A 14398-nucleotide genomic window follows, 5' to 3' on the forward strand; every position below is an offset into this window, starting at 1 on the left:
GGCAAGGCATCCAGCAAGTGTTAATTCCCTTTCCTTTGCCCCGCAGAGGGGCATTATTAATTGCTTAAAGTGGCCAACTCCCGATAAAGATTAAAACAAAAGGTTGGGGATGGTAAATTTTGGTGAGTTTACGTTCCACCCATTTTTCAGGTATCTTTTAGAAACATTCCATTAAACTACAAACCCCATAATGCATGTACAACTACCGTAAAATTTCTACGCTACAAAGTCCTTGTGGCTTAGGGGAGGGCGAACAGGCAAATATCTTTATTTTCCACTTTCCCTCTTTGAGACAACCTCCCCCCACCTTCCCTCTAAACAAATGTGATTTTTCTTTCTCCTAGAATGCCAACTTCCCAGGTGTTAAAGTGAGGCTACGGTTATAAGGCGAAAAGGTGTCACAATTAGAGAAACAACTGTGAACACCATAATACTGATTTTTTAAAATCTCGAATGGGCTCTGTGGTTCTGATACTCTGGCTGTTGAAATAATTCACCTACTGCAGATTTAGTAGAAAGAAAAATAATTAGCACGATTATACCTAGTAGCCATTTCTACCCTCTGAGAGTCTGGGCTAGGCTCCCCGCACGTCTGCTTTCCTCCGCCGCAGGGCTCCCGTGTGCACCTCTCATGCCTGACACAGTCCGCGTTCGCACGCCACGGTGGAGCATCCCCTCAGCGTGCCCTACCGCTCCAGCGCCCGCTCGGCAGACGTTCCGCCTGCGCAGAGCTGGGCATAGGCGCCGTGTGAGCGCCGATTCACCTAGGCCCGAGCGCGGTACCCGGCTAAGGGCGTGCGCCGCAGCCTCTTCCGCAGATTGAAACTCGGAGGAGCTGCGGCGCGGCTTCGGGAGCTTAGAGCTGGGGAAGACGCTGCCGCGCGCGCCACTCGAGCCTGCGAGGCCGCTTCCCGGCGCAGCACCCCCCTCTTGCCCTCTGCGCGGCCCCACCAGTCCGGACTCCGAGGCAGCTCCGGGCGGGGGTAGGTGAGGGAGGAGGGGCTCCTCAGGGAGCGGCGGGGAATTCCCCCTTCCACCGAACGTTCCCGATTGTTCACCGTCCTCACGTCAGCAGCAGGGGGTAATCCCCGACTCCAGCTGCTCCTGACGTCACCGCGTGGAGCCACCGCCCCCCGCGCGCCCCTGCTCCGGGGCCTCCTCGAAGCCCCGCCCCCAGCCTTAGCCACGCCTTCTCCCCCTCCCCCCAGGCGCCCGACGTAGAGGGCGGAGCTTCTTTGACCGCGGCGTGAACGGTTGCTTGGGCCAGAAGGTTCTCCGGTGGAGGCCCTCTTCCTGGTGTCCCGCCCAGTAGGTTCGTTCGCACCGCTTCTTCCACACCCTTTATCCCTCCTTCTCCTCGCCCCGCCTTCCCCCCCTTCTCAACCCCTCTAGTTCCTTCCCCGCCTCGCCACTGTCCACGATCTCGCGAGACTTGGCCCAGAACATTGCGGATCGGGTCGGCGCCATTTTGGGACTGAGACTGGTTGTGGGGGAGGGAAAAGCGGCAAAAGGGGATTATTCAAAGTACCGAAAACCTTTTCCCGGGATCAGGCGCGGCGGCACCCCCAGGCCAGGGGCACCTCTGGTGGGGCAGAAGGTAACACTGTCCTCTAGGCTCCACGCCCGAGCCCGGGGGAGGAGGGGAGTGCCCGTGTCCGTGTTGGGGTTTGAGGGGTCGGGAGCCGCGTTGGTGGCGCGAGGTGTGAGGCTGCCCGCCGACGGAGGGGCGGCGAGAAGCAAGGAGTGAGAGGGGAGGGAGGCGCAGATAGGTCCCTCTAGCTATTGACTCGGCCCGGGTGGAGCGGAGGTGGTGGTTGTGAGGAGGGGGTGGGTGGTTTACCCCCGGCGGCTTGGTTGGGGGGTGTTTGGCGTTTGGCGGAGGCTGGGAGCGAGTCCGACGCCCTCCGTGCTCGGCCTTCATTCCCCCGGCCTCTCGCACACGCCCGCCTGCTTTTGCACCACTACCCCTCTCAGGGCTGAGGGAGTCGAGGCCGAGTTGTGGCCTTCGGCGGTTTCTTCAGCAGCGCCTCAGCTTTCCCCGCCTCTCCCAGGTCCGTGGCACTTGCCGTGGACTGGGGCGAAGGCTACTTTGTTCCTCCAAGTCCTGTGGGGTCTGAGGGGACATGTGCTTTTTTGGGAGAGAACCATTCTTTGGTTTACGAAAAGGGCCCTGTACCTTCCACCCCCTCAGTTTTGGGAGAAACCTGTTTTCTTAATTCAAGGAAGTAGAAACCTACACCTTCAAGCCCTTTGCTCCCTCAGAAGTGGGGAAGTCTCCTCGGGAGAATTTAAGAAGTGGGTTTGCCCTACTTCTAGTTCACCTTTCTGGCCTTACTGGGGGGAATATGCCTCCTCTAGTAGACGTTCTGATTTGGAGGGAGCCTCTTTCTCTTTACACTTACCTCTGAGTTACATTTGCTAATGCTCCGTGGCAGCACACCTGTCTTCGCTTTCCTTGGTCCATCGAAGAGGGTTGGAGATCTTTTGTAAGATATGTGCCAATTTCATAGTTTTAACATTTATTCAAGAAGTATAAGAAGGTTTGCTTATATAATTCCCCAGTATGGGATGTGCACCCCTTCCCAGGTGAAATCTGTCCTTGCCCTCCATAATACCGTCACCTACCGTTTTTCCCTCCCTCTACTCCGATGTCTTGTTCATTCAGTAGACTTTTATCGGGTGCTTGCTTGGGTAAGCCCTTTTCCAGGCTCCTGTAGGGTTATATAGAAGTGATTTTCTCTCCAGAGGTTGACTTTTTAAGTTGGGGATTGATTTTTTTAGCTCGAAATCAAAACTCAGTATATAATTTTTTTTATAACTTTTACAGGTGATTGAATTACTCAGATACGAAGATCATCTTCTAGGTTTTGTGTAAAAGGCCCCGGATATTTTAAGTGGCCATTTTGGATTTACAGTGTTTTTGGATAATTTTGCCCCAGAAGTTTATTAAAATCGGCAAGAATCGTCTGTGAAGTGAATTGATAGTAGTGAACAATTCAGCAAGCTACTTAAAAAAGACCCAGGCAGCATTTCTTCAGTATTTTGGTTCAAACGGATTATATAACTGGTTACAGTATTTCAGCTGGTGGTAATTTTTGCCTCCCCTTCCCCCACCCCGTTGTTGGGGTTCTTCAGCCGAAACTGAGAGACGTTGATTTGTGTACTGAGTAGTTTCAGCAGTTTCAAATGACTGAGTATTGCTGAAGTTTCATGGCAGTTTATTTTTACCTTTATTGAAAGTTTTAGGAATTTTTGACTTAAGCTCTTTCGTGTCACATTGGGACACTTTTTCTGAATGAAGACATTGAAAGAATACAGAGTTTTTTTCCTTTTATCTTTTATTTACGTGGAAATTTAAGATGTTGCAGTTTTCCGGCAGCATGGTAGTATTGAGATAGCTATGTGTGTCTCTGTATATGCTAATGTTTAGGAATGCTCTTCAGATGTGAAATTTTCTTTTTGTTTTTGCTTTTTGGCTCGTAAATTGGATATTTCATCTGGAGTGGACAAGTACAACAGTGGCAAGTACATGGAATAATAAAGAAGACTTTGATCTTAAATCTAAAGAACTTGGCTAATTCGGGAGATAGCCATATGAAAACTTTAAAACAGAAGTATGGGTAGCTGACTTGAAGTAACTCTATGTCAAATAGTCATAGGTTAAGTATCTTCAAAGAACTTCGATATTATTTCAGAGGATACAAAATAAAAATACAAACTGGAAAACAAAGATTACAGAGAAAAAACCAACACCTTCCTGTGCAGTCCTGTTGGAATTTGTAAGTACTATTATGGTGAGCAAATCAAATGTTCATTTGTAAACTGTAGTGAGAGTCGAGTTTATCCTATGTTATTCTTGGAAGCCTTTCAGTTTCTTGCAGTAATATTGCTTGGTTTCAGTTTCCTTGACAGTCTGAAAACAACTGTTAACCATTGTCTGAGTAAACTGAAATTCAGAAAAAACGTTTAAGGCTTAGGAATTTTTCAGATTCAAACCGTCCTAAGCTACAAGTTTTTGTGCTTTTTAAGTAAAAAGCTAAATTCATATGGCCAGTATATATTGCCTTAGGCTTTGAAGATTCATTCATAGTGGTAGAAAGGTAGGAAAAAATGCAACAAATAATTCACCACGTGTCTTCCTAGCCAGTTTACATTCTAAATGCGTGTGCCTTGATAGCCAGTTGACTTTCCAAATGTGAGTTTAGACTGCATTCCAAATGCAGTTTAGTGTTGCATTTGGAGTTACATAGTTTGGTTATATTACAGGTAGTAGTTCTTAATGTATTTCATGACCTAGCTTGTTTTAAGGCATAGCTGTTCCTAACATATTAATGCGTTATAGAAATTAAGTTTTTGAAATAGTTTTGTTGAAATGGTTTTGTATTTCAAATTATTTCTTTACTTTCAAAAAGAGGGTATTACCAGGACCAGAAGCTCAGAGGAACTGAGCAAGCTGAAATAAGAACCTTTAAAATAACTTAAGAAAATATGAGTATACATTTTTTTTTTCACTCAAGAGGTTATGCTGGCCTAAGTTTATAGGCAAAGCTTTTTTTTTAAAAGTTGTGAATTATTAATTGCTATAATAGAAATAGTTTTGACAGTTGGGAGAGTTATCTTTTAATGTTTGTATTTTTCAGGATTAAACGGTGTTTTTAGTTACCATTAGTTAATACATTCAATTTTTGAGTGAATCATAGGCATTTAGTGTTTTTTAAAGAGATACACTAAAATTTAATTTTTTTCCTCTTTGACTAATGACAAAATTTAATTTTTAGGCAATTAATATTGGTGAACACATGAGTATAACTAAAATTAGAGGCTATTTCAATTAATTGTCTTTCTGAGACGAAAAACTAATTTTTTTTTTGAGACCGAGTTTCGCTCTTGTTGCTTAGGATGGAGTGCAATGGCATGATTTTGGCTCACTGCAGCCTCTGCCTCCCGGGTTCAAGCGATTCTTCTGCTTCAGCCTCCCAAGTAGCTGGGATTACAGGTGCCTGCCACCACGCTCCGCTAATTTTTTTTTTTTTTTTTTTTTTTTAGTAGAGACCCGGGTTTTCACCTTGTTGGTCAGGCTGGCCTCGAACTGTTGACCTCAGGTGATCCTCGCACCTTGGCTTCCCAAAGTGCTGGGATTATAGGCCTGAGTCCACGCGCCCGGGTGAGATGGCAATTTTTGGACCCTTTACCAAGATGGCCTAACATAATAACTTGTCAGTTGCTTATTTTGAACCAATTTTTTTTTTTTTTTGCCTTAAACTGTTGAATCCTGCTAGCTTCCATAGAGTGAAAGTGGTAGTAAATGTAAAATAGAGAGTTTTTCTTCTCTGAAATTGATATTAGAGAGTTCAGTAATTCCCTTTGTCATAATAGACTAGGTTATATGTGTTTTCTCTGTCAGACCTGTGTGTAGTAATTCTAATTGAGTGTCTACCTTGATTTATAAAATTGGTGAGAACATTCCACACCCTTTCACTTGGGAGAGCCTGTATTTTGTTCATTCCTCAATTCAATGACTTTTCAAGTTACTTAAGAATATGCATCTTAAATATGATTAAGTCGAACTGGAGTCAAACGATCATTCTTCCTAGAAAACTACATAATATTTATTATTCGTGATTTTTTTTTTTTTTTTTGAGACGGACTCTTGTTCTGTCGAGTGCCCAGGCTAGAGTGCAGTGGCGCAATCTCGGCTCACTACAACCTCTGCCTCCTGGGTTCAAGAGATTCTGCCTTAGCCTCCCAAGTAGCTTGGATTACAGGTGCCCACCATCACGCCCGGCTAATTTTTTGTATTTTTAGTAGGGACAGGGTTTCACCATGTTGGTCAGGCTGGCCTTGAACTCCTGACCTCAGGTGATTTGCCCGCCTCCACTTCCCAAAGTGCTGGGATTACAGGCGTGAGCCACTGCGTCCAGCCTTGTTTTCTTCTAAATTGCCATTACTGATATTGTTACTCTAAGCAGTAGTGTCAGGATAAAGATTATTCCAGAGATCAGAGTTTTTAACAATTAACTTTAATCTGTGAATAGTCTGTAACATTTATCAACTTTGCTTACAGCAGTTCTTCAAGGACAGATTTACTTGAACGTTTTGATAGATATTTTCAGTATTTTATTTTCTGGAGATGGAAATAAATAGTTCCACCTGTTGGTAATTGGAACTATTGTTGGACTGTTGCTTTTCCCCAGAAGTTACACCACTTTTCCTTTTTTCTTTTCTTTATATTTTCCTTTTTTCTCTCTTTCTAAACTGTAGGTCTAAAAATAATAATCATAGTGGCTAACATTTATAGAGGATGATGGTGTCATATGTTTTGCTGTGTAATTTATGTGGCATATTTTAACTAATAATCCCGTGAGGAAAGTACTATTATAGTCACTGTGGTACTGATGAGGAAATTAGGATTTAGGGAGGCTGAGATTGGGAGAAAGTTACTTTGTTAGAATTGTAATCTTGACCAAATAAATGTTCAAGCAGTCTGACTCCAGAGCACATACTCAGCACTATGCCATACTTACACTGCCTTCTTGGGGATTTTACTTCACTAATTCATTTATTTGAACATTATCTTTGATATTTTTTTCTTTTCATGTACTGCTTCTCTTTGGTTGATGTTGATTACAGACTGCTAATGGAGTTTGGAAATAAACTAAGAGATACTACTGTTTTGCTGTTTGCAGTAACTATTTGGGTGATATCTTTGGTTAGCTAAAATTAAGTGTCTGTGTGTGTCTGTGTGTTTGAGACAGGGTCTTGCTCCCTCACCCAGATTGGAGTGTAATGGCACGATTGTAGCTCAGGCAACCTCGAACTCCTGGGGTCAAGGGTTCCTCCTGCCTTGGCCTCCCAAAGTGCTGGGATTATAGGCCTGAGCCACAGTGCCTGGCCTTGTATTTTTCTTTCACCCATAGCCTGTTTCTACAGGCATGGAGCTAAATGCATAGCTTTGTTTTACCTTGTCTCTTGTTTTTTGTTTTTTTTTGGGTTTTTTTGAAACAGAGTTTCGCACTTGTTGCCGAGGCTGGAGTGCAATGGCGTGATCTTGGCTCACTGCAACCTCTGCCTCGCTGGTTCAAGCGATTCTCCTGCTTCCTCAGTCTCCTGAGTAGCTGGGATTACCGGCATGTGCCACCAGGCCTGGCTAATACTGTATTTTTAGAAGACGGGATTTCACCATGTTGGTCAGGCTGTTCTCAAAACTCCTGACTTCAGATGTCTGCCCACCTCTGCCTCCCAATATGCTGGGTTTATGGGTGTGAGCCAGTGGGCCCGGCCCCTTGTCTCTGTTTTTGAATTGAAATAGTTACTTGGGTTTTTGTGCTTGAAGCTGCTGATATGTTAAAATTGAGGAAGGGAGGAGTAATGGAGAAAGAACAGGAAGAGTGAGCAGGAAAAAAAAAACTGGGGAGAGTTACAAGAAAGGGATAATTGAGGAGGACTTCTAATCTGAAAGTAAAATAAGCAAGTGAGGATAGATTTTAAAACCAGGCCAGATTATTTAACTTTTTTTTCTGAGACGAAGTTTTGCTGTCACCCAGGCTGGAATGCAGTGGCACAATCTCCGCTCACTGTGACATCCGCATCCCGGGTTCAAGTGATTCTTATGCCTCAGCCTCCCAAGTAGCTGAGATTACAGGTCCCCGCTGCCACACCCAGCTAATTTTTTGTATTTTTTGTAGAGATGGGGTTTTGTCATGTTGGCCAGGCTGGTCGCGAACTCTTGACCTCAGGTCAGGTGATCACCTGCCTCAGCCTCCCAAAGTGCTGGGATTATAGGCGTGAGCCACTGCACCTGGTCAGATTATTTAACTTTGTTTAACCAAACCATCTTTTCTGTTTCTCTTTTGATAAAAATGTTTATCAAACGTTTAGGTAACAATGTTTAGATCAATGTTTACATCAATGTTTAGAACAATGTTTAGGTAACAGTTTAGATCCAGGTAAGGTAGTGATGTAGAAAAAGGGTCATGGCTGAGGGTTTGGAAGGGAAGTTGGTTTAGGATATGGAATATCTAGAAAAATGCCTGTGTGACTGTATGTTCACCTAACTTTTTTTGGCCTTAGTTTCTTCATTAAACTGATGGAAATGTATATGGAGGGTTTTTGTAAATTGTGAAGTGTAATACAGATGTAAAGATTTTTTGGGGGATTTTGTTTTGAGACAGAGTCTGGCTCTGTCACTCATGCTGGAGTGCAATGGCACAATTTCAGCTTATTGCAACTTCCGCCTCCCGGGTCCAAGCGATTTTCCTGCCTCAGCCTCTCAAAGTAGCTGGGATTACAGGTGCCCACCACCACACCCAGCTAATTTTTGGATTTTTAGTAGAGATGGGGTTTCCCCATGTTGGCCAGGCTGGTCTCCAACTCCTGATCTCAGGTGATCCACCCACCTCAACAAATTTAAATATGGCTTTAAAATATAATTTGAAAACTGAAGTAAGAATTAAAGGAGGCCAGGCACAGTGGCTCATGCCTGTAATCCCAACAGTTTGGGAGGCCAAGGCAGGAGGAACACTTGAGATTAGGAGTTTGAGACTAGCCTGGGAAACATAACAAGACTCTATCTCTACAAAACATAAAAAAAATTAGCTGAGCATGGTGACATGTGCCTGTAGTCCTAGCTACTTGGAAGGCTGAGGCAGGAGGACTGCTTGAGCCTAGGAAGTCAAGATGGCAGTGAGCGGTGATTGCACCACTGTGCTCCAGTCTGGGTTAGAGAGTGACACCCTGCCTCAAAAACGAATAAGAATTAAAGAGAAAAGGCCGGACGCCTCGGAATTTTTGGCGCTGTGATCGTGACACTGCACTCTAGCTTGGGGTGACAAAACAAGACTGTCTCAGAAAAAAAAAGAACCTCTGACATACAAAATACTATTTAAAAAAGGGGTGAGGGGGCAGGGCATGGTGGCTTATGCCCATTATCCTGACACTTTGGGAGCCTGAGGCACAAGGCTCACTGGAGCCCAGGAGTTTGAAACCAGCCTAGGGAACGTTAAAAAAAAAAAAGGGGGGGGGGTGCGGGGGCAGGGAATACATCTCTTTTCAAACTCCTGACCTCAGGTGTTCCACCCGCCTCGGCCTCCCAAAGTGCTGGAATTACAGGTGTGAGCCACCATGCCCGGCCGAGCAGTGGTTTCTGAGAATTCTTTGAAATTGATAATTTTGTGGGCATTTCAATGCATTTTTCTGGAAAGTAGGTCCATTACCTTCAACAGAAATGTTGAAAAACAAAATGTTAATAGTTACTGGTAAACTGTTTTGTAGTTGTGACTCTGTTTTTCAGTTTTTACCTGCTTGCTTTTCCCATTTTGTCAGCTGTCCCACCCATCAGAATAGTTAACAGATTTGCTGTATAACCCTGCAAATAATTGCTAGTTTCTGCATCTTTTTATGTACAAGATAATGTCACTTGGTTTCTTGTTCTTTAGTTATTATTTTGTTCACAGCTTGGTGGGTGCAGTGCTTTTGGTCTTTCCATTTTCTTCCCTTTAATTATTTTATTAATTTTTTGAGACGGAGTCTCCCTCTTGCCCAGGCTGGAGTGCAGTGGCATGATGTTGGCTCACTGCAACCTCCGCCTCCCGGGCTGAAGCGCTTCTTCTGCCTCAGCCTCCCTAGTAGCTGAGATTACAGGCACCTGCCATCAGGCCCGGCTAAGTTTTCTATTTTTATTAGAGATGGAGTTTCACCATGTTGGCCAGGCTGGTCTTGAACTCCTGATCTGAAGTGATCTGCCCACCTCAGCCTCCCAAAGTGCTGGGATTATGGCCATGAGCCTCTGTGCCTGGCCTTTTTTTTTTTTTTTTTTTGAGATGGAGTCTCACTCTGTCGCCCAGGCTAGGGTGCAGTGGCGCGATATCGGTTCACTGCAACCTCCAACTCCCGGGTTCAAGTGATTCTCCTGCCTCAGCCTCATGAGTAGCTGGGATTATAGGCGCCTGGCACCATACTTAGCTAATTTTTGTATTTTTAGTAGAGATGAGGTTTCACCATGTTGGCCAGGCTAGTCTTGAACTCCTGATCCACCTGCCTTGTGATCCACCCCCCTCGGCCTCCCAAAGTGCTGGGATTACAGGCGTGAGCCACCGCACCCGGCTTCTTCTCTTTAATTCTTATTTGAGACAAGGTGTTACTCTGCCACCCAGGCTGGAGTGCAGTGGTGCAATCACGGCTCACTGCCATCTCGACCTCCTAGGCTCAAGCAGTCCTCCTGCCTCAGCCTCCCAAGTAGCTAGGACTACAGGCGCATGTCATCATGCTCGGCTAATTTTTTTATGTTTTTTAGAGATAGAGTCTTGTTATGTTTCCCAGGCTAGTCTCAAACTCCTAATCTCAAGTGTTCCTCCTGTCTTGGCCTCCCAAACTGTTGGGATTACAGGCATGAGCCACTGCGCTTGGCCCCTTTTAATTCTTAATTCAGTTTTCAAAATATATTTTAAAGCCATATTTAAATTTTTTTCCTACACTTTTTATGCAGAAATAAGTTTTTAAAACTCTTAGTTGCCAGGCATGGTGGCTCATGCCTGTAATCCCAGCACTTTGGGAGGCCGAAGTGGGTGGATCACCTGAGGTCAGGAGTTCAAGACCAGCCTGTCCAACATGGCGAAACCCCGTCTCTAATAAAAATACAAAAAATTAGCTGGGCATGGTGGCACATGCCTGTAATCCCAGCTACTTGAGAGGCTGAGGCAGGAGAATCGCTTGAACCCAGGAGGCAGAGGTTGCAGTGAGCCGAGATCATGCCGTTTCATTCCAGCCTGAGTGACAAGAGTAAAAACTCTGTCTCTAAATAAATAAAAACATACATGTATACATACATATGTACAACTCTTTAAGTTATTCTTTCTCCGAAACTGAGAATCTGGGCTTGGCTTGTGGCTCATACCTGTAATCCAGCACAGAAAATTTAGAAATTAGCCCAGGTCAGTAGTGCGCCTTGTAGTGCCAGCTACTTGAGAGGCTGAGGTGGGAGGGTCACTTGAGTCCTGGAATTTAAGATGGCAGTGAGCTATGATTGTACCACTGCACTCTAGCCTGTGCACCAAACGAGAACCCCCCCATCTCAAAAAAAAATTACGATGAAAGTGTAGTATAAGGGAAATACTGTTCTATGCTTTTGTATTAAAATTAACATTTCAAGAGTTGATAGCTAATATTTTTTAATATGGGGGGGATATGAATTCTTTTTTTTTTTTTTTTTTGGGAGACAGGGTCTCACTCTGTCACCCAGGCTGGAGGGCAGTAGTGCCATCACAGTTCACTGCAGCCTGGACCTCCTAGACACAGGTGATCCTTTCTTTCACATCAGCCTTCTAAGTAGCTGGGACCACAGGTGAGTGCTGCCATGTTCAGCGAATTTTTTGTTTTTTGTAGAGATGGGGTTCTGCCATGTCTCAGAATTTTGGAAGGCTGAGGCTGGTGGATCGCTTGAATCCAGGAATTTGAGACCAGCCTGGCCAACATGGTGAAACCCTGTCTTTACTAAAAATACAAAAATTAGCCGGGCATGGTGGTGTGTACCTGTAATCTCAATTACTGGGAAGCTGAGGCAGGAGAATCACTTGAACCTGGGAGATGGAGGTTGCAGTGAGCCGAGATTGTGCCACTGCAGTCCAGCTTGGGTGACAGATTGAGACACTGTCTCAAGGGGAAAAAAAATTAAGTTTATTGGGGTTTAATGTACATAACTTTGTTAGTCTGTTTTTGTGTTGCTTTGAAGAAATACCTGAGACTGGATAATTTATAGAGAAAAATGGTTTTATTGGCTCTTGGTTCAGCAGGCTGTGTAGGAAGCTTGGTAGTGGCAGCTGCTTGGCTTCTGGTGAGGCCTCAGGGAGCTTACAATAATGGCATAGCTGGAGCAGGCATGTCACATGGCAAGAGAGAGCAGGAGTGAGGGGGGAGGTGCCACACACTCTTTAAACAGCTCTCTGGTGAACTATCAGCAAGAACTCATCACCAAGGGGTTGGTGCTAAGCCATTCAGGAGGGATCTGCTTGCACAGTTCAACACCTGGCACTAGGTGCCTCCTTCAACATTGGGTATCACGTTGGATGTCTCATGGGACAGACATCCAAACTGCATCAATAACAAGAAAATTCTTTAAAGTGTATACAGTTGTGTAACTGCACAATCAGAATATAGAATATTTTCATCACCCCAAAAAGTTACCTTGTGTCCTCACCCATCATCCTCAGTCCCTGTAAAGTCCCAGTCTGTTTAGTATCGAAGTCCTTTCGTATTGGATATTTTCTGGAATGTCAAAGTAATTATACAGTGGATTAGCTTTTCATGCATGTTGTTTCATGTATTGTAGTTGATCTTTTTATTTCATTTTACTTATTAACTCCCTGTGGGGACATCTTAGTTGATTTTTATTATTGCTAAATAGTATTCTCTTGTGTGGTTATACCACAATTTGTTTATCCGTTCTCTCGTTCAGAGACATTTTGTTTGTTTCCAATTTTTGGCTGTTGCAAATAAAGTGAATAGGAACACTTGTGCATAGGACTTGGTGTGGACTTAAGTTTTCATTTCTCATATGAAAATCCCTAGCAGAACTGCCCGGGTCATGTGAATTGTGTGCCTTCCTACCAGCAATGCGTGTTAGTTGTTATCACCGGCCCTCTTTAAAATTTGTTTTTGGCAACCATCTTTGGTTAGTTTTTTTTTTTTTTTTAAAGACAGAGTTTCACTTTTGTTGCCCAGGCGGGAGTGCAATGGCACGATCTCGGCTCACTGCAACCTCCGCCTACCGGGTTTAAGTGATTCTCCTGTCTCAGCGTCTGAGTAGCTGGGATTACAGGCACATGCCACCATGCCCGGCTAATTTTTGTATTTTTAGTAGAAACGGTTTCATCATATTGGTCAGGCTGGTCTGGAACTCCTGACCTCAGATGATCCGCCCGCCTCAGCCTCTTACAGTGCTGGGATTACAGGCTTGAGCCACTGTGCCTCGCTGGTTATGTCTTTTAAATTTTAACCATTGTGTATAGTTGGAATTAGCATTATGTCTTTAATTTGCATTTCCCTAATAATGATGCATCTTTCCGTGTGTTTTGGTTAAGTGTCTGTTCAAATATTTTGCCTGTTTAAAAAAAAACTGGGGCCCGAGCATGGTGCCTCATGCCTGTAATGCCAGCACTTTGGGAGGCCGAGGTGGGCAGATCGCTTGAGCCCAGGAGTTTGAGACCAGCCTGGGCAACATGGTGAAACCCTGTCTTTACAAAAAGTATAAAAGTAAGCCTGGCACAGTGGTGTGCTCCCCTGCAGTCCCAGCTACTCCGGAGGCTTGAGCCCAGGAGGTAGAGGTTGCAGTGAGTGGAGATGACACCATTACACTCCAGCCTGGATGATGAGAGTGAACCTTGTCTTTAAAAAAAAAAAAAAAAAAAAATTGGGTTGTCGTAACGAATTGTGAGAATTCTTCATGTATTTTGGATACATGTTTTGCAAATAATTTCTCTCAGACTGTGGTTTATTTTCATTTTCTTGATACAGTGTCTTTTGAAGAGCAAAAATTTTAAATACTGAAATAAAATGCCTGGTGGCTCATGCCTTTAATCTCAGTACTTTAGGAGGCTGAGGCTGGAGAATCCTTTTATGCCGAAAGTTCAAGACCAGCCTGGGCAACACACTAAGACGCTTATTCTCCAAAAAAGTTAAATTAAGTGGGCATGGTGGCATACCTCAGCTGCTTGAGAGACCGAGGTGGCAGGTTTGCTTGAGCCCAGGAGTTCAAGGCTGTAGTGAGCTATGATTGCGGCACTGCACTCTGGTCTGGGTGACAGAGCGGGACCTTGCCTCTGTTAAAAAAAAATTTTTTTTTTTTTTTCATGGTTTGTGCTTTTGTGTCCTAAGAAATCATTGCCTAACCCAAGGTCATAGGGTTTTCTCCTGTCTTGTAGAAGTTTTGTAATTTCCTTCTTACCTTTTAGGTCTTTGATTCATTTTGAAATTTTTGCATGTGGTGTGATAAAAAGATGTTCAATTTTTGGGGGGTGGGGTACACAGGGTCTTGCTCTGTCACCGAGGCTGGAGTGCAGTGGTGTAATTACAGCTCCCTGCAGCTTTGACTTCCTGGGCTGGAATGATCTTCCTACCTCAACCTCTTGAGTAGTTGAGACTACAGGTGTGTGCCACCACACCTGGCTAATTTTTAAATTTTTTTTGTGGAAACGGAGTCTGACTGTGTTGCCCAGACTAGTCTCAAATTACTGGACTCATGGGATCGTCCTGCATTGGCCTCCCAAAGTATTGGGATTACAGGCGAGAGCCACTGTGACCACCCCCCATTTTTTTCCGTGTAAATGTCCAGTTGTGCAAGTTTCGTTTGTTGAAAAGATTTTGTTTCCCATTGAATCACCTTGAAATTTCTGTGATGAAAATCAAA

The 14398-nt window shown here is 44.3% G+C and overlaps 1 protein-coding gene across 9 annotated transcripts in view; it reads left to right on the top strand.

Annotated features, from left to right (window-relative positions):
- Positions 1-682: 682 nt before the first annotated feature.
- Positions 683-14398, top strand: part of GPBP1 (GC-rich promoter binding protein 1) — an 84937-nt gene continuing 71221 nt past the window's right edge. For 2 of the 9 annotated variants that reach the window (XM_054487432.2, XM_054487436.2), the window contains exons 1-3: positions 859-983; positions 1209-1597; positions 2828-3779. The gene's annotated coding sequence lies outside the window, so the exon portion shown is untranslated. Of the gene's footprint in view, positions 984-1208; positions 1598-2827; positions 3795-14398 lie in introns of those variants that run through there. The other 7 variants (XM_054487437.2, XM_054487439.2, XM_054487433.2 and 4 more) reach the window with 7 other exon arrangements.

This window comes from Pongo pygmaeus, chromosome 4, assembly GCF_028885625.2.
Source record: "Pongo pygmaeus isolate AG05252 chromosome 4, NHGRI_mPonPyg2-v2.0_pri, whole genome shotgun sequence".
NCBI lineage: Eukaryota > Metazoa > Chordata > Mammalia > Primates > Hominidae > Pongo > Pongo pygmaeus.